The following is a 23,071-nucleotide window of genomic DNA, read 5'->3' on the forward strand; positions in this document are numbered from 1 at the left end:
GAAATTAGTTGCTCCTGACACATATTAACTCTCACTCCTAGTCGACCTCAGGTAAAAACCGCATCTGCCTGAATTAACCTTAAAGTTCTCTGCCCATGTTTCAGTGGTGAGGACAGCTCTCAATTCTGCCCCTTAACAGGGTTCTCCCAGCCCAACCCCCAGTTTTCTTGCTGGAAGTGCTTAGGATACACATACACCACTATTAGCAATTTATGAGCTAATAAATTCAAACAGGTAGAACACCACACTTTATCAGTTCAGTGCAGAAATTGCTTGTAATACCTGGTATAGACATTACCACACTGTCATTTGAGCCAACTGATATGTATAGATAGTTATAAATTACCAACATAAATAGTTTCCCATGTTCGTTTGTATTGCTAGCACTTCTACTTTATCCCTGAAAATCTTCAAACATTAGCTTTTCCTTCTTAATGTAATAAAGACTTTCCATGGTGGCTTGCAGATGTTTACTTCCTTTGTCTATGCATTATTACAGTGGTTCAAATAAATCAAAATTTAAACGAGAAAATTCTATGTATCTAGGACAGGGAAAAAAAAATGCCCACCAGTGGCAAAACTGAAGAGTTCTCAGAGTAATGGAAATATCTAATGACTAATTTTTAAAATGTTCACTGGTGTATGATATAAACTCCCTTTGCTCTTTCTCCCATAAGAACTTCGGTGTACCAAGCAATGATTTTGTGTCAGTAGAATATGTGAGAGTAAGTGAGGATTTGTTGTGTTCTACGTCCTGGTGGATGTGAGGAAAACACAGAGACAGCACTACTGGCCACCGCAGTTGCAAGATCAGAGCACTGGGTATATTTGTCTAGATGGTGCACTCTTTGGAGAAGTGCCATTCACTTGTAGTAAAGATGACTGTTGCCTCTACAATTGTTATGTTCTCAGTCTGCACAATCAGCTGTGGTGGCCCTAAATTAAGGATAAGCTGATATGTCGACTATGTTTTTAAAAATAATCAGTGAATCTATACGCCATCTCCTGGGCATATGGCCATATGGCCATAAAGATTTTTATTCTTGTCCCACAGTTTCCTATATGCTAGAAGTAGAGAAGCTGAAATTAAATGCAAAGAGTAAAACGTAAGGTAGCATATGATGCGTCGCATGAGCAGTGCAGAAAATTCTAAGAAACGCTAGTCTTATGAGATGCTCTGTGAGGAGTGTCCTATGGTTCCATTAAGCTGGGGAAACACTCATACTATTCCCTTTTTTGGAGACTCTTCATGCATAGTAACATATCAAAGACTCTGGGAGGCTCTGCCACAATACAATCTGCATACCTTTTGTTAGCTGGGAGCTTCCTATTTATTTGGATGTAAAACCCACTTTTGTGTAACACTTATTTAATATTCTATAATATTAATAAGAAAATGGGGACATTCTATTGTAGAAGACATATGCTAAGGCTTTAAGGAGGGAAGAAATCATTTGGGCTGAAATACTGTACTGGGAGAGCATTTCAGGAAGGAAAAGTAAAATCCGCACAGCTTCATAAGATCAGCATCATTTAGGATAAACAGAGCTGGGGATAAAAACAATGCCCGGGTACCCCGTAAGCAAAGGCAGGAAGGTAGGAACACCTATGGGGAGTTTAGAGACCCTTGATTCAAAACTTCGGAAGGTGCTGTTAAACCAAGATGAAGCAGTAAGTAGGTATCCAATTTCGAGTCTTCATGTTAGGCTACAGCTTTAGACTTCATGCTATGTGTTATGATACATAAAGTTTTTGCAGAGAGAACTATCAAGCAGCAACAATGTTTAAGGATGTTAGAGGAGAAAGAGTGCAGAAAGGAGACCACCAGAAAGGCTACAGAAAGGAGCCCCAGACCTAGGGCAGAAGACATGAACTTGGGCAGTGACTTCAATGATTCCAAATGAGAGGATGTGAAAGACTTGGAGAGAATCCACATCGTGCAGTGGCTGGAAGGGGAAACGAGGGGAGTTAACCATGAATGGCCCCAGGGGTAGAAGCAGCAGGGGAAACAGGGAAATGGGAAAGCAAGCTGACCTGAGCGGGCAGACAGGGCAAGTTTAAACCGGGCTTGGGCTTTCGTTTCAAGGCTAGTGAGTCAATGTCTGGTACAACTGCAGAATCCCACTCCTTCCTGCTCCACATAAACATGTGATTTGGCTGAGACTATACTTTCTTTGGCAATCCAGAGAACTGCATGCAGTTGGTTTACTATGCATTTAGTAGCTTCTTCCTCACATTTAATTAGTCCAAATTGACGTTACGTATAACGAAGTCAAAACTGACTTTGGCCAAGATCAAAGACCTTCAGAATCCCCTCCTCTGATCATTCGTGCTTTTTTGTAGCAATATTAATACTTACTAATATTTGAGCACCCACTCTGTGAGGGGTAGGTTGGATGTTTTGCATCCATTCTCATTTCATTTTCACAGCAACCATACAAGGCAGGCTTTATTAAGCTCATTTTCTGGAAAGGAAAACTAATAAGCTTTGGTTAACTCAGTACCCAAATTTATTTGTACAGAAAATCTGAGGTTCACAGAGGCAAAGTATATTATCCATGGTCATACAACTGGAATTTCAACCCATGTTTGCCAAACTCCAAGTCCTATGCTATTTCTGGTACATTTCCCAAATCTTACTAAACATTGTACTAATCCTGACATTCTCTCTCCTTTTAGACCATAACCCATATTGTGGCTTCCCTTATTTCAAGTATTTTGTGGTAGCAACCCAGAAACCAACCACTCCACGTACATTTCTCAGTTTTTACTTTGCCCATCCTCATGCTAAACTCTTACCACCTGATTTTTGTCCTCCTGCTCCAATGTCTGCTACTGTTAGATAAAATAATATAAAAATGTGGAGCAAATCCACTGGAAGCTAGAAGATTTATTTAGCACCTAAAAGGTTAACTCCAGTGCCCAGGTAGGTGCTACTGATGGGTGCCAGTTAAACGCAGCTAATGCTCAAAGAATAACTCAGCGTTATGAAAACGCAGCCAGACCTATTAGGAACCAGGCCAGGACCGGAGCAACATTTCAGCTGTAGATCAAGAATGATGCAGACTGAGTCCACAGAGAACATTCCAGGAATCACATAAATACTTGAGACTTAGTACCAGGGCGTGAGCAGGGCTTGGGTCTATAAGAGCCCAGTACGGCCAAGGGTCATGCTATAAGCATCCAAATAGACAGAGTATAGGCTGCAAGACACAGTGGGCGAGCTGACTGTTCTGCCTCTTTTCTAGAGTGGCCTGTGGCTACCCACTATGTTTACACTCAATTGTGCAAAGTCTGAAGCAAAGTATCTAAAGTTAATCTTCAGTGGCTTAGGCTGAGGACTCACTAAAGTCAGCAATCCTTGGATCAGCTCTCTTGATTTTCCACTATGTTCCCTACAGCATTTACCCTACTAGTTTCTAGCCATAGCCTCTCACCCTTTCTAAACAACCCCAGCATGACTTTACTCTGAATTTGGAGATGTTCCATGTGAGCATCAGCTTCCTTCCAGCCCGCCTTAGCAAATTCTTCAGCACTTTAATTTTTAAAATTCATCTTCTCCTTCCATGCTTTCAGTCTTAGAACTCACACTTGCTCCTCCACTGCTGCTCCCTTCAATAGCATCTTCTCTTACCTGCCTTTTCATTGGTCTCCTCTCTCCAGTTCTATTACTCAGGTCTTTCTTATCCTAAAGGGCTTATGTACTTTCAATTTTATTGCCTATTTAAGGCACTTGGTTTCCTCAAGCGGTCGTCAGTTTCTACTTCCCCACCTCCAACTATCATTCAACACTTTGCCACTGACTTCTGCTAAAATATCTCCTTTCCAGCTAATCAGAGACATCCTAATTGCCAAGACCCCTGTAGAGCCGTGGATCCCCTTGACCACTTCCTTCCACTGGAAACTCTCTCCTCTGTGGTGCTGGATTCCCTGGTTCCTCCTCTGTTCCTTCTTGGTTTTGTTTTACTGCCTCCTCTTCCCACAGCCCATATATAGGCAAGTCCTAACATTTGCTTTCTCCCTAATGATGGTAAAAGCTTCCACTACTTAAGCCATATACTCTATACATTAATCCAGTTTCAGTGTCCATCATTGACCTACTGAATCCAGCTCTGCCCTGTGAGCTGAGTTTATTTTAGTCTGGTTGGCCTGATGGGGCTTCAAGGTGCTTATCTTTCTCTGTATGCCCTCCCTCCTAACCTCAGATAATAATAGTTATTATAATTACAGTAACTAAGTAATATGTATATGTTATAGATGTGCTTCTATGTGCTATAGATTATCTATTGCAATGCCAATGGGATCTCAATGAGGCAGGTGTTTTTATTCTTATTTTGTAAATGAGAACACTAAGATCCTGACATAACAGGCCCAAATTCATCCAGTGGAGCTGGGATTCAAAGCCAGATCTAATTGCATCAGCCTATATTAACTTTTATGCTTTGAGGACAGTTTAAGATAGTAGTTAAACACATGGCAGCTGATGTTAAATTTTCTAGGTCCCAGTGCTGGCTTATGTTGAGATACCCTTGCAAGTTTTGTTTGAATCCTTAAACTCTTCGACAAAACAAGAGAAGCTTCAGGCAACCGAATTTGTATTGACTGTTAGGCTGAGAGGAAGTCAGAACATCCCCCCTGTGGGCTGTCTTTTGGCATCTGAAAGATCCTCCTCCTCCTCCTCCTCTTCTGTTTCCTCCATCTTTTAGGATCTGCACTGGCAGCACAGTAGTTATCTGTCAAATATTTATTGAATGCTGACTATGTCCCAATCACTGTGCTAGACACACAAGGGCATCAACAGTGAACTCTCAGATATAAATAAAACTGTTTTCTGAGAATGGGACAGTGTGAACCTGAGCCAAACTGCAAAATGACAAAGCTCTATACCATTTCCCTTCTCCTCTCATTATCCCTTTCGGCATGGACCCCACCCCTCTTTAAAAAGCCTAGGCCTTTGTTGCCACTCCCAGATATCTGAAGCAGATGTTAGCTAGAAAGAGTCATTGGATCAGGGCTCGGGAGATCTTTCCTGATACAGCCACTGTACTTATTTGGTCAAACTGCTTTATCACAAAGTGTTTCAGTGTTCCCAGCTGTAAATGTGAAGTTGTGTTCAGGCTGCCTGGAAGATAGTATCAACCTTCATCACTAAAGAAGTAACTTAGACCCTAGAATAAACATTTTAGAGGGAATCTTTAAAATAAGCTAGTTTTCATGATAGCCAAATTGCTATTAAATTTAGGTTTCCAATATATTTTGCTATTGCTAAACTAAGGTTTCCAAAAATGTTTTACTTTTCAAAGCAAATTAACAGAATGTGAGTATGACGGCATAATGGCACAGGTTTTTATTTTTTCTCAATTTGTTTTTGGCATTTTAAAGGCATGCACTGAGGATACATTGGCATTGTTTAGTATGCTATACAGAATAAAAACATTCTCTTCTCCGTGTCCCCTTTAGTTCGTTAAACTCATTGGGAATCACTTTGGATAACTCTTTAGAAAAGTTCGATTAAAAACTTTATTTCTATTATACATGTATGTAAGTAAGGCAGAGACATTGTGAGACTTTCAAAGGAAAGAATGAAACAATAAAATGTATGCTGTAAATTGAACACAATCCATGCCAATATTTTCTCAATTTGAGTAGTGATTTTCAACTCGGACAGTTTTTCCCCCCCTTCATCCCCCACCCATTCCACTGCAGAGGACATATGGTAATATCTAGAGATATTTTTGGTTGTCACAACTTGGCAACTTTGGAGGACGGGTGTTACTGGCATTTAGTGGGTAGAGGCAGGGGTGCTGCCAAGCATCCTGCAATGCATGGGACCCCTCCCCTTCCCTCCCCCTCATTAAAGAGTCATCCAGTCCAAAATGCAAATAGTGCCAAAGTTGAAAACCCTTGACTTAGAGAGACAGCCAGGGTGGTTCAAACCTGTCTTCTAGTTTCTAAACTGAAATGCTTCCTGGGCATATGAACCGAATTCTGCTAAAAGCAAACAAAAATAAAAATCATTATGGAGTTTCTCTAAATTACATAGGGACAGAGTTGGTGGCATTCCACTGATGGCAATGTAAGCACCACTTCTGTCTTTATTTTGGAGCGCAGAGCTTAATTAACTGCAACAGCACCCATGGTGAGAAAAGGAAGATGTCATGATGGTACAAGAAGAAATAACCACCCCCAAAAGTCCTGGAACAGTTTTAACAACAAAAATGGTAGCCAGGAGAAGTGGAAGGAGGTAACCGTCACCCTCTTTCTAAAACAACTGAGCCCTCCTGGAGGCAACTGCCTTCAGCCATGCTGTGTCAAAATGGTCTTGTCAAGTAAAGGCTGTAATTGCCAACAACTTCCCTGGGAAAAAGGGAACGTAAAAAACTTGAAAAATTTCTGTCACTCTGTGAATTGCTTTAACACAAAGCACAAAGGGTGTGTGGATGTGACAGCTTTTAAGCAGACAGTTGTTCTAGGTGAGCCAGCAATAGAGTGACCTTGCAGACGTTTAATGAGCCCTGTGGAATGAGCTCACTTTGCTTCCCTCCACTAGCTGTGAACTATTCTCACCAAGAAGTACTGACTCAGTGTGCAAATATTTTTGAGTAAGATGAGCAATTTCCCTATGTTGCCTATAAATACATTGCAAAATGTTGGCATTGTAGAACTATAGTCTGTTAGAAACATAAGAAGATATAGAAATTAATGGTGGATACTATTTATTCCTACATGAGACAGAAGAGTCAAGAGCCTAATACATGGAGAATGTATGAAACATTAGGGACCTTAGGGTCAGGAAATGACAGGTACCTTCTTTTTCTTCCTCCACACCAAAAAAATACCCCAAATTGTTGACAATGTTGCCTCAATGCTTTTCCAGCAGGTAGTAAAGGATTATAGGTAAGAAGTTAAGAATGGAACTATGTCTAGTGGGACAGAGTCTTGGGGAAGGAGGCACATCCAGGGAATAGATCAGACTCTGGAAGGGCTTCCAGTTGCTGATTTCCAAGGTTCCAAGGTAAGTGCCCAGAGACAGGGGTACATAAACTCCAGCAACTAATCCAAATGTGAATCTGTGAACACCAGAAAGGGGTCCCATCCTCAAAACACTTTCCCACTGTTTTTCAGAAAACTGTCATAATTTTATTGTAAGTTTACAGTGACTACTATATCAAGGGCACTCCATCCCCAAAGTTATGCAAAGCACAGTCTTCAAAACCATAAAGGAACAGCTCTGGTGAAGATAGCAATGGCAAGAAAGGCTGCAGTTTTAAAGTTCAGTGATCTTAGTTCATCTCCGGAAAATGAGAGAAAGCTCTTCTTCAGAGAACAATGCCAGCTAACAATTTAGGAGGAACAAAAGGACTACAAAATCATTGTTTGCTGTTCTTATTGAAATATAACTGATGCAGATAAGACTCATCAATGAATGCTAAAACTATGAGGTGGAGAACAGAATATTAATGTGGTCCTGAATCATCCTAAAAATTACTTATTATTATTATTTTTTGAGATGGAGTCCTGCTCTGTTGCCAGGCCAGAGTGCCGTGGCACAATCTCAGCTCACTGCAGCCTCTGCCCCTGGTTTCAAGTGATTCTCCTGCCTCAGCCTCCTGAGTAGCTGGGACTACAGGCACATGCCACCACACCCTGCTAATTTTTGTATTGTTAGTAGAGACGGGATTTCACCATGTTGGCCAGGATGGTCTCAATCTCTTCACTTTGTGATCCGCCTGCCTCGGCCTCCCAAAGTGCCTGGATTACAGGATTACCATGCCCAGCTGAAAATTACTTAGTTTTTAAAAAGAAATAAATATGTCCTTAAAATAGAGAAATCTGATGGCCACCACTTTATTCAAGTAACTCATTTCGCATTACCAATCTCCTGTGGTTGTAAAATGAAGTATACAACATCACCACCTTTGGAATATGCTTAACAAAAATGTTTAACCTGAATCTCATCAAGCCTTGTCTTATTCCATTTGTGCTGCCCATAACAAAATATCTGAGCTGAGTAATGTGTGACAAAAGAAATATATTTCTCACAGTTCTGGGGGCTGGAAGTCCAAGATCAAGGCGTCAGCAGTTTCAGTGTCTACTGAGGGCCTAGTTTCTGCTTCCAATCTGGCACTATTGCTGCATCCTCTGGAGGGAACATATGCTGTGTTACTATATGATAAAAAGATGGAAGGGTAACAGGGACTAAGAGCTCTCTATATGCCAGGCACGTGGCTCACGCCTGTAATCCCAATACTTTGGGAGGCCAAGGTGAGTGGATTATTAGGTCAGGAGTTTAAGACCAGCATGGCCAACATAGAAAAACCCTGTCTCTACTAAAAATACAAAAAATTACCTCGGTGTGGTGGCAGATGACTGTAATCCTAGCCACTCAGAAGGCTGAAGCAGGAGAATCGCTTGAACCCAGTAGGCAGAGGTTGCAGCGAGCTGAGATTGTGCCACTACACACCAACCTGGGCAACAGTGTGAGACTCCGTCTCAAAAAGAAAAACAGGGCTCTCTTGCATCTCTTTTATAAGGTCATTAATTCCATTAATCAACTCCTGAAGCCTCACCTCTAATAGTATCACATTAGTGATTAAGCTTCTACATATAAATTTTGAAGGAGCACATTTAGTCCACAGCAAGCCTTTATACCTAACTTCATTTCTACAGAAAATACAAAAGAAAGATAAAGAAACAAGTAAAATAACACCATGAGAAAAGAGTTAAGTAGATTCAGAATATAGATCTGGTCTCTGACAAAGTCATTGTCATAGAATAACAACAAATTAACCTCTTTTTGCCCCAAATTAGACAATATATTAATATGTTTCTGCAGTTGTGATTGGTGAATGGCAACACCAATATTGAAAATTCTCCTAGCCAAATGCTATAGATCCTTATATATTTGATAATCATTTTTCAGATTTCTTTTTCTTTTCTTTTTTGAGATGGAGTCTCTCTCTGTTGCCCAGGCTGGAGTGCGGTGGTGCAATCTCAGCTCACTGCAACCTCCGCCTCTCAGGTTCAAGTGATTCCCCTGTCTCAGCTTCCCCGAGTAGCTGGGACTATAGGCGTACACCACCATGCCTGGCTTTTTTTTTTTTTTTTTTTTTTTTTTGTATTTTTAGTAGAGACGGGGTTTCACCATATTTGCCAGGCTGGTCTCTAACTCCTGACCTCCAGTGATCTGCCCAACCTCAGCCTCCCAAAGTGCTGGGATTATAGACATGAGCTACCGTGTCTGGCTACTTTTTCTTTTTTCTACATTAATGAAACGTTTTATCAAAATATGCTTACTCTGGTAAAAATGTTTATTATTTAATATAAAAGTTTACAATACAGTACAGTCACTTTTGCATTTATCAGTCTCTACTTCCCCAAAACAGTCATCTTTAGCAATTTTGCCTGTGTTTTAAAAACAAATATTGTCATAGCTCTAAATAATGTGTTTATATTACATATTCTCAGTTTGTAAATTTGAGAAAAATTAACTTCTGCTACAAGTGAAGATTTTATTCTTCTATATTCCCATTTCATCTATCCAATATAGTTACATCATTTTTAGTTAAATTAATAAAGAATAATTTCATGTAAATGTCATTGCAGAACCAAGTAGTATCCTATGATTATACTCTTTCTTGTATGCTAACAAATTTCTTCTCATCTTTTTACGTATCTTTCCCTTATTTTCCAGTATCTTCTTTATAACAATCACTCAATTTTATTGACCTTTCTTTATTTCTTGTTCTTGTTTTTCAAAAGCACTACATATTTATCTGGTGCCATCATTTTTTGTTGGGTAAGATTCTCACAGAGCCCTCTGCCCTCCTCTAACGGTTCCCTGTTGATTTCTAGGTCTGCTTTATGAGATGTCCCTTGAGGATCTCCTACATTCTTGTTTTTTTACTTTTGTGGTGTCCTATTTTGTTTTGTGCAGCATATTTTCTAGAAATTTCCCAAGACAGGAAAGAATTTCTGAGGCTTTGCATGTTGGAAAATGTCTCCTTGTTATCCCCATACTTAAGTGTTAGTCTTGCTGAATGCAGACCAGGAGATGAGAAACCACAGCCTTTCATCTTTGGAAGGTTAATTTTCAGATTTTATGTTACAAAGGTATAGAAATATAATTGATTTTTGTATGTTGGTTTTGTATTCTGCAATCTTGCTGAACTTGTTTATTAGTCTGAATAGTTTTTTAGTGAATTCCTTAGAATTATTTATACACAAGATCATGCCATCTATGAATAGAGAAAATTTTGCTTCTTCCTTTCCAATATGGTGGAAACATCATATTTCTTCTTCTTGTTTAATTGCTCTGGCTAGAACCTCCCGTACAATGTTGAAGAGAAGTGGCCCACAAGAGTAGACCTTCTTATTTTGTTCCTGATCTTAGGGGGAAAGCATGTATTCTTTCACCATCAAGTATGATGTTTTCTTAAAATTGATGGCCTTTATTATGTTGAAGAAGTTCTCTTTTATCCCAAGTTTAAGTACTTTTATCATGAAAGGGTGTTGCATTTTACAAATACCTTTACTATGTGTACTGAGATGATCATGTGGTTTTAACCATTCTATTGATATGGCATATTATATTAATTGATTTTTGGATGTTAAAACAACATTGTATTCTTGGAATAAGAAGTCCCACTTGGTCATGGCAAAGAATTCTCTTTACATGTTGCTTTACATATTTATAATTCTTTTACATTATTTTAATATATAAATTTCTTTTTATATGTTTATGCATTACTTTTTAATGTCTTTTTATAGGTTTCCTAGTATTTTGCTGAGAATATTTATGTTCTCAGCTTATGTTCCTAAGAGATATTGGTCTATGGGTTTCTTCTGTTGTCTTTATCGGTTTTTGATATCAGTGTAAAATCAGCTTCAGAAATGAGCTGGAAAATAATGTATTGCCCCTCTGGGAATATAACCTTCTGACTGCAACCTTGTGGGAGAGGAAACCGGTGTTCTTGGCTGAACCTGTCTGAAGTGGAAAGGGGAGAGGGTGAGCCTTAATTCAAGTACCACAGGTTTTCTGTTCTTACGGAGTTTTCAGCAGGTTTTCTTGAATAACTATTTCTTCATTTGCTGTATGGCCTTAGGATAATTTCCAGGGATTTTAAATGGTTGGATTTTTTAACAAAAAATGTTTTCAGCAGTTTTGCTGGGCAGCTGGTCTATATAATCTTTTATATTGTTATGTCAGAAGTGGAATTCCAGTTATCTTCTTTTCTTATCTCCTCTAACATATTTCTTTTCCAGTAATCTTGGTTGCTCTGTTTAATACTGAAGGCATTCCTGAAATGTCATGTGATCCTTGGTTGTCCATTCATATTTAAAATTAAGGCACTGTGTCAGTCCACTCAGCTTGCTATAACAAAATACCCCACATTAGATAATTTGTAAATGACCGAAATTTATTGCTCAAGGTTGTGGAGACTAAAAAGTCCCAAATCAAGGCACGAGCAGATTCAGTGTCTGGTGACACATCATATAATAGATTGCACAAGGGCGCTAATCCCATTTATGAGGCCTCTACATTCATGGCCTAGTTACCTCCTAAAGGCTCCACCTCCTAATGCTATGACCTTAGTGGTTAAGATTTCAACACATGAATTTTGGGGGACACATACATTCAAACCACAGCACACTGAAGAGCTAACTGTTCTGTAGAAAGGCAGAAGGGTCCATCATGTTTTTATAAAATAATTTCTATTTATATCTGTTTATCTCTTTGACCATTTACAATGCTCATACATTTATCAACTGCTGTCTCTGTATATGCACAGAAAGAAGTCTATAATAATGTTTGCTAATTGCTAATGCTGGCTGTTTCTGTATGGTAGGAATTGGGATGCTTTATTACTTTTTTCTTAAAATTTTTGTATTGATTGACATTTGAAATAGGCACATATAATTTTAAAAAAGTAATTACAATGCAAAAGCAAAACTCAGCCATCCAACAGAACCACACAACCAATCAATCAGGGCTGGGACTAAGGTGTGGCAAGTCAGGTGCTTAGGGTACAACATTTAAGGAGGCATTCCCTCTCAGGGTCTTCTAATTACAACCTAGTCTCCTCAATTGCCTCCCTGTAGTCCCAGGCAGCCCTTTCAACAATACAGGGAGACTACAGATCAATGTAGATGAAGAACTACATGTTTGGAATCCTGGGTAGATAAGTAAAGCGTATTCTTTCTTCATTATAAATGATTATTCTACATTTTTAACTGTCTGCAAAGGAAATCATAGCCTTTACATTTCAGATGACATACTCTTCAAGTAACCAACACTGAGTTTTCTTGTTCTTTTCCTCTCCCTCAGTTCAACACATGGGTGAGTAAGTTACAGCTCCTGGCCAGGGCCAGGGAAGGGCACTGAAGAGGGGTATGCTGTCTCCAGTATTTCTTGATATTCCCTTCACTAGGACTCACCTGATCACCTTAGCTAAAGCAGCACACCACCTTCCTGTTCTTCCAACCAATTTTTCTGCTTTAATGTCTTCCTGGTGGTTATCATATTCCAAATATATTCACACTTTACATATGTAGTTTTATTTTGTATAGTATGTTTGATTGCTTGTTTTGCCTTGTTAGAACATAGGCCGTGCAATGCTATCCTCATGGAAGCATGATGGCACATAGTGGACTTTAGTTAACAGAAGAATGAATGAGTTCATTGTATTTTCAATGAATGATTGTGAACCTGATACTGTTCTTGGCAACCTGAATATGAATAAAACATACAGTCTTTGCTCTCTTCAGAGAGTCCACATGCCAGACTCCTTCCTTTCTTCTGCTCTCAGCCCTGTTCATTTGCCTCAATCTTATCTAACAAACAACAACCTTTTGTTTTTATCCCTTTTCCTTTTCTTACATTCTCTGTCTCTGTTTTTCCCTCAACTTTTGCCCAATTATTATAGGGGAATATTTTTTCCTCCCCCAAAAAAGTCACTCTGACTGATGAGCATTAAAAAATAGTGTTAATAATTACACATTTATCAAAAGAATTAGTTTTGGAGAGAAAACAGTAACGATAGTATTGTTGACCATGAATGAATATTAAATGCTTGCTATGTACCTGACTCTGTCAAGCAATTATGTGCATCGCCTAACTTAATCAGTACAGATAAGAAAAGGATGATGCAAGAAGTAACTTGCCCAGGCCACAGAGCTGGTAACAGGTCTGATCTCATGTCAGTCTGGTTTCAGATCTTGACTTCTCCTAGGGGTAACAGAGACGCAGAGCTGTTAATTTCCTGTGCAATCCTCTCTGTGGGGGTTTTCCTCCATCCCCTCACACATTACAAACAGAATGAGATGTTGCTTTTTTCACATTCCTACAGCACTCTTTTCATATCCTACTTCAGTTCTTATCACATAAAATGTTTGGTATGCGTCTGAAAAGTTCAGCTGGGTACATTTTCACTCATTACCAGTGTTATAAACTATTTGATCTCCTTTTCATTGCAGTTCGGGTTGTAATAGAAGTAGGAGCTTCAGATTTACATAAAACAGAGTTCAAAAGCTGGCATTTGCTACTTACTAGCTGTGTAATGCTGGGAAAATTATTTAACCCTTCTGAACCTTAACTTGCTCATGTGTAGCATGAGGATAATGATAGTCATGCAATGGTGTAATGGGAATAAGCTATGTTTGTAAAGTGCCTGGCATAGTGTCTCACACAAAATAGGTGTTCAGTGAGTACTTTTCATGTCTCTCCTGCCCATCTTGACTCTGACTCTCCTACTACATCTTATACAGCACTTCAGCTATATTGCATGTTATCTGCTATGGTTTGCATTAGTTTTCTATTACTGCTCAACAAATTACTCAAACTTAGCAGCTTAAAACACGAACACTTACTATCTCAAATTTTCTCTGAGCCAGAGATCTGGCTCAAAAATGGGGGACCATCTTAGCTGGGTAGTTTTAGGTCAATCTCTTACGATGTTACAGTCAAGATGTCAGCTGGAGCTACAGTCATCTCAAAGCTCAACCTCGGGAGAGAATCTGCTTCCAAATTCACTGACATTGTTGCTGAGACGCTTTGGGAGATCTGTGTCTTCGCCCATTTTTGCTATAAAGGAATAACTGAGGCTGGATAATTTATAAAGCAAAGTTTTTGTTTGTTTGTTTGTTTTGTTTTTGCTCATGGCTCTGCATCTGTTGAAGGCCTCAAGCTGCTTTCACTCATGGAGGAAGGCAGAGAGGAGCAAAAGTGTGCAAATCACATGGGAAGAGAGAAAGTGAGAGAGAGACAGTAGATGTCAGGCTCTTTTCAACAATCTATTCTGTGGGAACTAAGAGTGAGAATTCTCTCATTCCTGTGAGAATGTCACAAAGCCATTCATTTACTCCCGCAATCCAAACACCTTCCACCAAGTTCCACCTCCAACACGGGTGATCAAATTTCAACATGAGACTAGCAGGGACAAGCAAACCATACCCAAATTATAACAAGCTGCTCTAAGCATACTCCTGTGGGCTTCTCTGTAGGGCTATCTCAGGACATGTCACCTGGCTTTCCCCAGAGCAAGTAATCCGAGAGAGAGAGAGAGAGAGAGAGAGAGAGAACCCAAGATGGAAACCATAGTCTTTTTATAATTTAGTCTTGAGAATGACATCCTATGACTTTTACTGTATTTTTATTCATTAGAAGTGAGTCAATACTCAAGGGGAGGGAATCCTACAAGAGCATAAATACTAAGAGGTAGAGATCATAGAGACCACACTAGAGTCTGCCTATACCACATGGTTTTAATAGTCTTAAAAAGCTAATCTGAGGATCGTGAGCCATCCAATCTCATTTCATAACTTTCTTTTTTTTTTTGAGACAGAATCTCACTCTGCTGCCCAGGCTGGAGTGCAGTGGCATGATCTCGGCTCACTGCAGCCTCCACTTCCCAAGTTTAAGCAATTCTTGTGCCTCAGCCTCCTGAGTAGCTAGGATTACAGGTACACGCCACCACGCCCATCTAATTTTAGTATATTTAGTAAAGATGGGTTTTCGTCATATTGGCCAGGCTGGTCTCGAACTCCTGACCTCAGGTGACCTGTCCGCCTTGGCCTCCCCAAGTGCTGGGATTACGTACAGGCATGAGCTACCATGCCTGGCCATCATTTCATTACCTTTTATAGAAAAGTAAGTCTTGCCTTTATAAAAGGGACTTACATACCTTCGGAACATAAATATTGCTAACCTGGCTAACATGCTATACCAGTAATAGAGTTTCAATACAATCTAGAAAATAATAATAATGATAATAGTGATAATGATTTCTTTTGCATAGACTTAGAAGTTCTCACACTATCTTTCCATTCCTATTCTATCTAAAACTATATTTCTTCTTTGATTCATTTGTTTTTTAAAAACCATTTCTTCTAAGGCTATCGCCTTGGTACATTTTACACTTTCTTTTTTTTCAGTCTATAGACACATACATACCCAGCTTCCTTCCTCAGGGAGCACTAAAGATTAGGTAGAAAGTCACGAGGAAATAAAAATACTACTTTCAGCCCTTACCGAAAGGGAAACTTGTTTGTTATTCCCAGCTAAGCCACAGTATGCTCCAATTATCTCTACAGAGCAAAATGTCCTGCCTATGATTTAGCTTCTCTTCTTCTCCCCCTTTCTCTTGCTGGCTGCATTTAGTTATAGCACTGCCTAGTTACACTACCCTCCCTAAAGGGGATGAAATTGATCAAATTTGGTATTTATATCCATTCAGGTTTATAATAAACGCGATATAAATACTAAAGCATGTAAGATATAAGCAGCAAAAATATTTAAATATACATTAAAGTTTTACTGATAATTATTAAAAATATATATTGTATGTGTGTGTGTGTATATATATATAGATATTAATCTCCAAGCAGTCTATATCTATTTCTATATATAATAGATGCAACAATGAAAGTATGATATTTCATGTTCTTCCATTTCTATGAATTACTGATAATCTATTTTATTAGAGCAATGGAGTGTCTATAACTTTCCATCCTAAACAAATTCTTCTTTTGCATTGTTCTTTCTCAGTAGAAAGAAATAAGGAGCCAGATGAATATGCAATAAAAGGAAGATAAAATACTATGGACAGGTGAATATTCTGTGGTAAATGGATTTGATGATGACAGCTACTTTGGGAACAGGGAAAGAAAAAAATAACAATGGAAAAACAGAGGTATCCTAGCCATGAATTGCAAAATAAAGTGCTTACAAAAATGAAAACTTGATAGGATAATTTACTTGTGGTGGAATTTATGCCGTTTACTTATGCTGAAATGTATTCCTAGCAGAATGTTTTGAGAAAGAAGAAGAGTTACAGCCATTTAAGAGTTGTCAGGGACCTTATATCCATCTGCTCTTGTTGGAGATGCACAGATGAGAAACAGATGAGGAAAATCCTATGAGATTCAATGATATTTTGTTGAAGTGCCAAGACTGAACTCACTGAATCCATAATTCAGTGGCTTTTATTAATAAGTATAGTTTTTCTTTCTTTCTTTTTTTTTTTTAGAATTAAGTATCTTGCTATGTTGCTCAGGCCAGATTTGAATTCCTGGGCTTAAGGGAGCCTCCTACCTCAGTCTCCCAAGTAGGTGGGACTACTGCTACATTCAAATTGGTTTAAGTTTTTACTTATAAATGTCAAGTTTCTTATTTTCTACATTGCTTAAGACATTAAAAAATCTGAAGTAAGCCTGTCAAGTGAACTTCCTTAAATCCTATGTGAAAATTGTACTTATAATGTAAATTTTCCCCAATTCTTATGATACAGCATGTCTGAGAAAGATTAAATTGTCTGGTATCAGTTCACATAGTGATTGGCTTAGGACTTGCAAAGAGTAGTGTCTTCACAGGTATTGGTTGAATTATTCTTTTTTTTTCTTTTTTTGAGACAGAGTCTTGCTCCCTTTCCCATGCTGGTGTGCAGTGGCATGACCTTGGCTCACTACAGCCTCCATCTCCTGAATTCAAACGATTTTCCTGCTTCAGCCTCCCAAGTAGCTGAGACTACAAGCACACACCACCATGCCCAATTAATTTTTGTGTTTTTAGTAGAGATGGGGTTTTCCCATGTTGACCAGGCTAGTCTCAAACTCATGACCTCAAGTAATCTGCCTGCCTTGGCCTCCCAAAGTGCTGAGATTACAGGTGTGAGCCACTGTGCCCAGCCTGGCTTATTCTCAAATGACATAATGTCGTATTTATGTGTAACATGTCATTAGTGTGGATTATAACTGAAGAAGCTCATGAAGTCTATACTAGTGAATTCACCTAGAACCAAGGCCAATGCATCCCACCAAATCTGCATCCTAAGATCCACTCATATGAATAAGTCTTTCCCTATGAAACCTACTCCATAAAATTGGAAGAAGTGACTTTTTCACCAGATGCATAGAAATTGACATAGGAGCACATCAAACATGAGAAAGCAAGGACACATTACTCCTCCAAAGAAAAACAGTAATTTTACACTAACAATAATAAGCAAATACATGAAATGCCAGAAAAAGAATTAAAAAAAAAAATCTTTGGGAATTTCCATGAGATTTAAGAAAATATAAACAGACAATTTAATGAAGTGAGGAAAATGATTCATGATTTGAGTGAAATATTCAACAGAGATCAATATCACACAAAAGAACAAAATAAAAATCCTAGACCTGAAGAATTCAATGAAGGAAATTGAAAATACAACTGAGGGACTTCTGCCAAGATGGCTGAGAGGAGGAAGCTCTGGAGTGCAGCTCCCAGTGAGTGAGATGCAGAGGGCTAGAGGACTCCATGATTCTAAGCAAGGTGCCGGGTTCATTTCAGTGGGGCTGGTAGGACAGTGAAAATAGCCCAGGAAAAGTGAGCCAAAGCAGGGCAAGAGCAGCCCAGGGAGGGCAAACTGAGACAGGGCGGGGCATGTCCCCACCTGGAAAGTGCAGCTGGCTCAGAAGGCTGGACACTTCATCCCCTTGGCGCTCTGATTTGGAACCTGCACTTCTCTCATCCCTCCTGCAACCAACAGTTCATGAGAGCCCTGCTGGACTGAGGGGTGCCGTGGGTTGTAGATGCAAATCTGAGAGACAGCTCCGGCCTGCCTGGTGCCGCAAGTTGTCGGCAGGGACCTGGGTGAAAGTTTGGACTAATGCCAGTGGGACGGAACTACCAGTCTCACAGAAAGAGGCAGAATTGAAAGCAGGGAAACAGGCCATATGGCCTGGCAGGTCTCACCCCCACAAAACCCAACAAACTGAAGCCCACGCACTAGAGAGTTTTGCAGTGAATACAGCAATTTGACCCTGACTGGGAAGATCGAGCTCAGGGAAGGAAAGATGCCTGCTATTGGGAAGGCAGGGCTAATCTCACCTGTGTAAACAAACTCCAGGGGTAGACTACGCAGCAGCCTGACTGAATCTGAGAGAGTCCAGCAGTGCCTTTACAGGCCAAAAAAAAAAACCTTACACAGGAGATATAGCTCCATCCTCAAAAGAAAGGACATTCACTCAACATCCACTCATCCCTGAAATCACCAACTTCAAAGATCAAAGGGAGCTAAATCCACGAACATGGGAAGAAACCAGAGCAAAAAGGATGAATTCATCAAAGACCAGAATGCCTCTTTTCCTCCCGGGGATCACAACTCCTCATCACCAAGGGAACAAAACAAGATAGAGAATGAGTTTGACGAATTGACAGAAGCAGGTTTCAGAAGGTGGGTAATAACAAACTTCTCTGAGTTAAAAGACCATGTTCTAACCCATTGCAAAGAAATTAAGAACATTGAAAAAAGGTTAGACGAAATACTAACCAGCTTAGAGAAGATCATAAAGGACTTGATGGAGCTGAAAAACACAGCAAGAGAACTTTGCGAAGCATAAACAAGTTTCAACAGCTGAATCAATCAAGCAGAAGAAAGGATATCAGAGATTGAAGATCAAATCAATAAAATAAAATGAGAAGGCAAGACTAGAGAAAAAAAGGTGAAAAGAAATGAACAAAGCCTCCAAGAACTATGGGATTATGTGAAAAGACCTAATCTACGCTTGATCAGCATGCCTGAATGTGACAGGGAGAATGATTCCAAGCTGGAAAACACTCTTCAGGATATTATCCAGGAGAACTTCCTCAACAAGGAAGGCCAACATTCAAATCCAGGAAATACAGAGAACACCACAAAGATACTCCTCAAGAAGAGCAATCCCAAGGCACATAATCATCAGATTCACCATGGTTGAAATGAAGGAGAAAATCCTAAGGGCAGCCAGAGAGAAAGGTCGAGTTGGGAAAACTGGCTAGCCATATGCAGAAAGCTGAAACTGGACTCCTTCCTTACACCTTATACAAAAATTAACTCCAGATGGATTAAAGATTTAAATGTAAGAACTAACAACATAAAAACCCTAGAAGAAAACCTAGGCAACACCATTCAGGACATAGGCACAGTCAAGGAGGACTTCATGAATAAAACACTAAAAGCAATGGCAACAAAAGCCAAAATAGACAAATGGGATCTAAGTAAACTTAAGAGCTTCTGCACAGCAAAAGAAACAATCATCAAAGTGAACCAGCAACCAATACAATGGGAAAAAATTTTTGCAATCTACCCATCTGACAAAGGGCTAATAACCAGAATTTACAAAGAACTAAAGCAGATTTACAAGAAAAAAACAAACAAACCCATTTAAAAGTGGGTGAAGGAGATTAACAGACACTTTTCAAAAGAAGACATATATGAGGCCAACATACATATAAAAAAATGCTCATCATCACTGGTCATTAGAGAAATGAAAATCAAAACCACATTGAGATACCATCTCACTCCAGTTCAAATGGCAATCACTAAAAAATCTGGAGACAACAGATGCTGGAGAGGATGTGGAGAAATAGGAACACTTCTACAATGAACCCCAAATGGATTAAACCTGAACATATCCTCTCTGAGGCAGAACTGTAGTAAAATTGTCAAAAGTGAAAGACAAAGAAAGAATTTTAAAGGCAACAAGAGAAAAGTTTTCAGTCAAATATATGGGAATCTCCATTAGATTTTTCAGCAGAAACCTTATAGTCCACGAGAGAAAAGGATGATATATTCAAAGTAGTGAAAGAAAAATACTTGGCAGCCACAAACATTATACCCAGCTAAGCCATTCATCGTAAAATAAGAAAATAAAATCTTTCACAGACAAGTGAAAACGAAGGGAAATCGCCACCATTAGACCAATTTTGTAATAAATACCCAACGGAGTCTTACATCTGGAAATGAAAAGAACAATAACCACCACCATGAAAACATGAGAAACTATAAAACACACTGACAGAGCAGATACGCAAAGGAGAAAGGGAAGAAATCAAAACTTGTCAGTACAGAAAACTACCCAACAGTAAAAATAAACAATAAGAGAAGAAGTAAGGAACAAAAAATATACAAAAAAACTAAAAAACAATCAGTAAAATGACAACAGTAAGTCCTCACCTATCAATAACAACCTTAAATATAAATGGATTAAATTCCTCATTTAAAAGATATGGACTGGCTGAATAATAATAACAAAATAAGAATCAACTATATGCTGCCTAAAAGAAACTCACCTAATCTTTAAGGACAAACACATTGAAAGTGAGGGGCTTAAATAAAATGTATTCCATAAAAGCAGAAACTAAAGGCAAGCAGGAGTAGCTATATTTAGACAAAACAGACTTCAAGTCAAAAGCTGTACAAAGCGACAAAGAAGGACATTACATAATAATAAAGGGATTGATTTGGCAAGAGAATATAATAATTGTAAATGTATATGTGCTCCAAACTGGAGTACTCAGATATATAAAGCAAATATTATCAGATCTAAAGGGAGAGAGAGACTCCAATAACAGTTAAGAACTTCAACACCCCACTCTCAGCATTGGATAGCTTGTCTAGACAGAAAATAAAGAAAGAAATATTAGACATAAACTGCACCGTAGACCAAATGGACCTAATAGACATTTACAGAACATTTTACTCAACAGCTGGTAAATACATATCTTTTTCATCAGCACATGGAACACTCTTTAGGACTGACTATATATTAGAACACAAAAGAAATCTCAACAAATTTTTAAAAGCTGAAATCATACCTACTATTTTCTCAGACCACAATAGAATAAAACCAGAAATCAATAACAAGATGAACATTCGAAACTATACAAATACATGGAAATTAAATAATAGGCTTCTGAGTGACCAATGGATGGAGAACAAAAATAAAAGATGAAATTGAAACATTCCTTGAAATAAATAAAAATTAAAACACAATATATCAAATCTAGCGGACATAGCAAAAGCAGTATTAGGGGCAAGTTTATAGCAATAAATGCCTACATAAAAAACTACAAAGATTTCAAATAAACAACCTAAAGTTACCTCTCAAGGACCTAGAAAAGAGAGAAGAAACCAAACGCTAAATTATTAGAAGGAAAGAAATAATAAAGATCAGAGCAGAAATTAATAAAATTGAGACAAAAAGAAGTACAAAAACCAATGAAACAAAAAGTTGGGTTTTTTTTGGAGCAGATAAACAAAATCAACCAACTATTAGCTAAATTAATGAAAAAGAGAGATGATCCAAATAAATAAAATCAGAAATGAAAAAGGAGATGTCACAATGGATACCACAGAAATACAAAGGGTTATTAGAGACTACTATGAACAAATACATGACAATAAATTTTAAAAACCCAAAGAAATAGAAAATTTTCTGGACATAAACAATCTACCAAAATTCTGGCAAGAAAAAATAGAAAACTCAAACAGGCCAGCAACAAGTAACAAGATTTAGTAAGTAATGGAAAATCTCCCAAAAAAGAAAGGTCAAGGACTGAATGGCCTCATTGCTGACTTCTACTGAATCTTTAAAGAAGAATTAGTATCAATTCTTGTCAAACTATTTCACAAAATGAAACAGAGAAAATTTTTCCTAACTCATCGTATGATGCCAGCATAACCCTGCTGCCAAAAACAGACAAGGACACAACAAAAAAAGGACACTATAGGTCAATATTTCTAATAAACATAGACACAAAAATCCTCAACAAAATACTAGCAAATCCAATCTAAGAACACATCAAAAAGATAATACACCATGATCAAGTGTGATTTATCTCAGGAATACAAGGATGGTTTAATATATGGAAATCATTAAATGTCATACATAACATCAATAGAATGAAGGACTACTAAAAACCACATGATCATCTCAATAGATGCCGAAAAAGCACTTGATAAAAATTTTACATCTGTTTACAATAAAAATTTTCAATCAACTAGGTAAAGAAAGAACATATCTCAAACTAATAAAGGCCACATATGACAAAATCACAGCTAACATCATAATGAATGGGGAAAGGCTAAAAGATTTTCTTCTTAGAACTGGAAGAAGACAAGTATGTCCACTTTCGCCACTCTTATTCAACATACCTCTAGAAGTCTTAGAACAATTGGTCAAGAGAAAGAAATAAAAGGCATATAAATTGGAAAGCAGGAAATCAATTTGTCCTCATATGCAAATTCTATGATCTTATGTATAGAAAAACATGTAGACTCTATCAAAAAACAGAATAAAACAAATTCAGTAAAGTTGCAGGATATGAAATCAATATTAAAAAACAGCAGCATTTCCATATCTGAACAATGAACTACCGAAAATAAAATCAAGAAGGCAATCCCATTTGTAGTAGCTACAAAAAATGAAATACCTAGGAATAAATATAATCAAGGAGACTTTTGAAAGAAAACTACAAAACAGTGAAGAATGAAATTAATGAAGATACAAACAAATAGAAAGACATCTCAAGCTCATGGATTACAAGAATTAATACTGTTACAATGACAATACTACCCAAAGCAAACTACAGATTTAATGCTACCACTTCCAAAATGCCCATGATATTCTTCAAGAAGTACAAAAAGAAATCCTAAAATTTGTATGGAACCGCAAAAGACTCCAACTAGCCAAACCAATACTGAGCAAAAGAAACAAACAAACAAGCAAGCAAGCCAAGCTAGAGGAATCACACTACTGACCTTTAAAA

General features: G+C 38.2%; 1 long non-coding RNA gene across 2 annotated transcripts in view; it reads right to left on the reverse strand.

Moving 5' to 3' along the window:
* The window catches only part of LOC116565847, a 72,602-nt gene that overhangs the window by 46,275 nt on the left and 3,256 nt on the right, over positions 1 to 23,071 (reverse strand). The window lies entirely within an intron of this gene.

Source organism: Sapajus apella, unplaced genomic scaffold, assembly GCF_009761245.1.
Source record: "Sapajus apella isolate SASKATOON/1434 unplaced genomic scaffold, GSC_monkey_1.0 scaffold41, whole genome shotgun sequence".
Taxonomy (NCBI): Eukaryota; Metazoa; Chordata; class Mammalia; order Primates; family Cebidae; genus Sapajus; species Sapajus apella.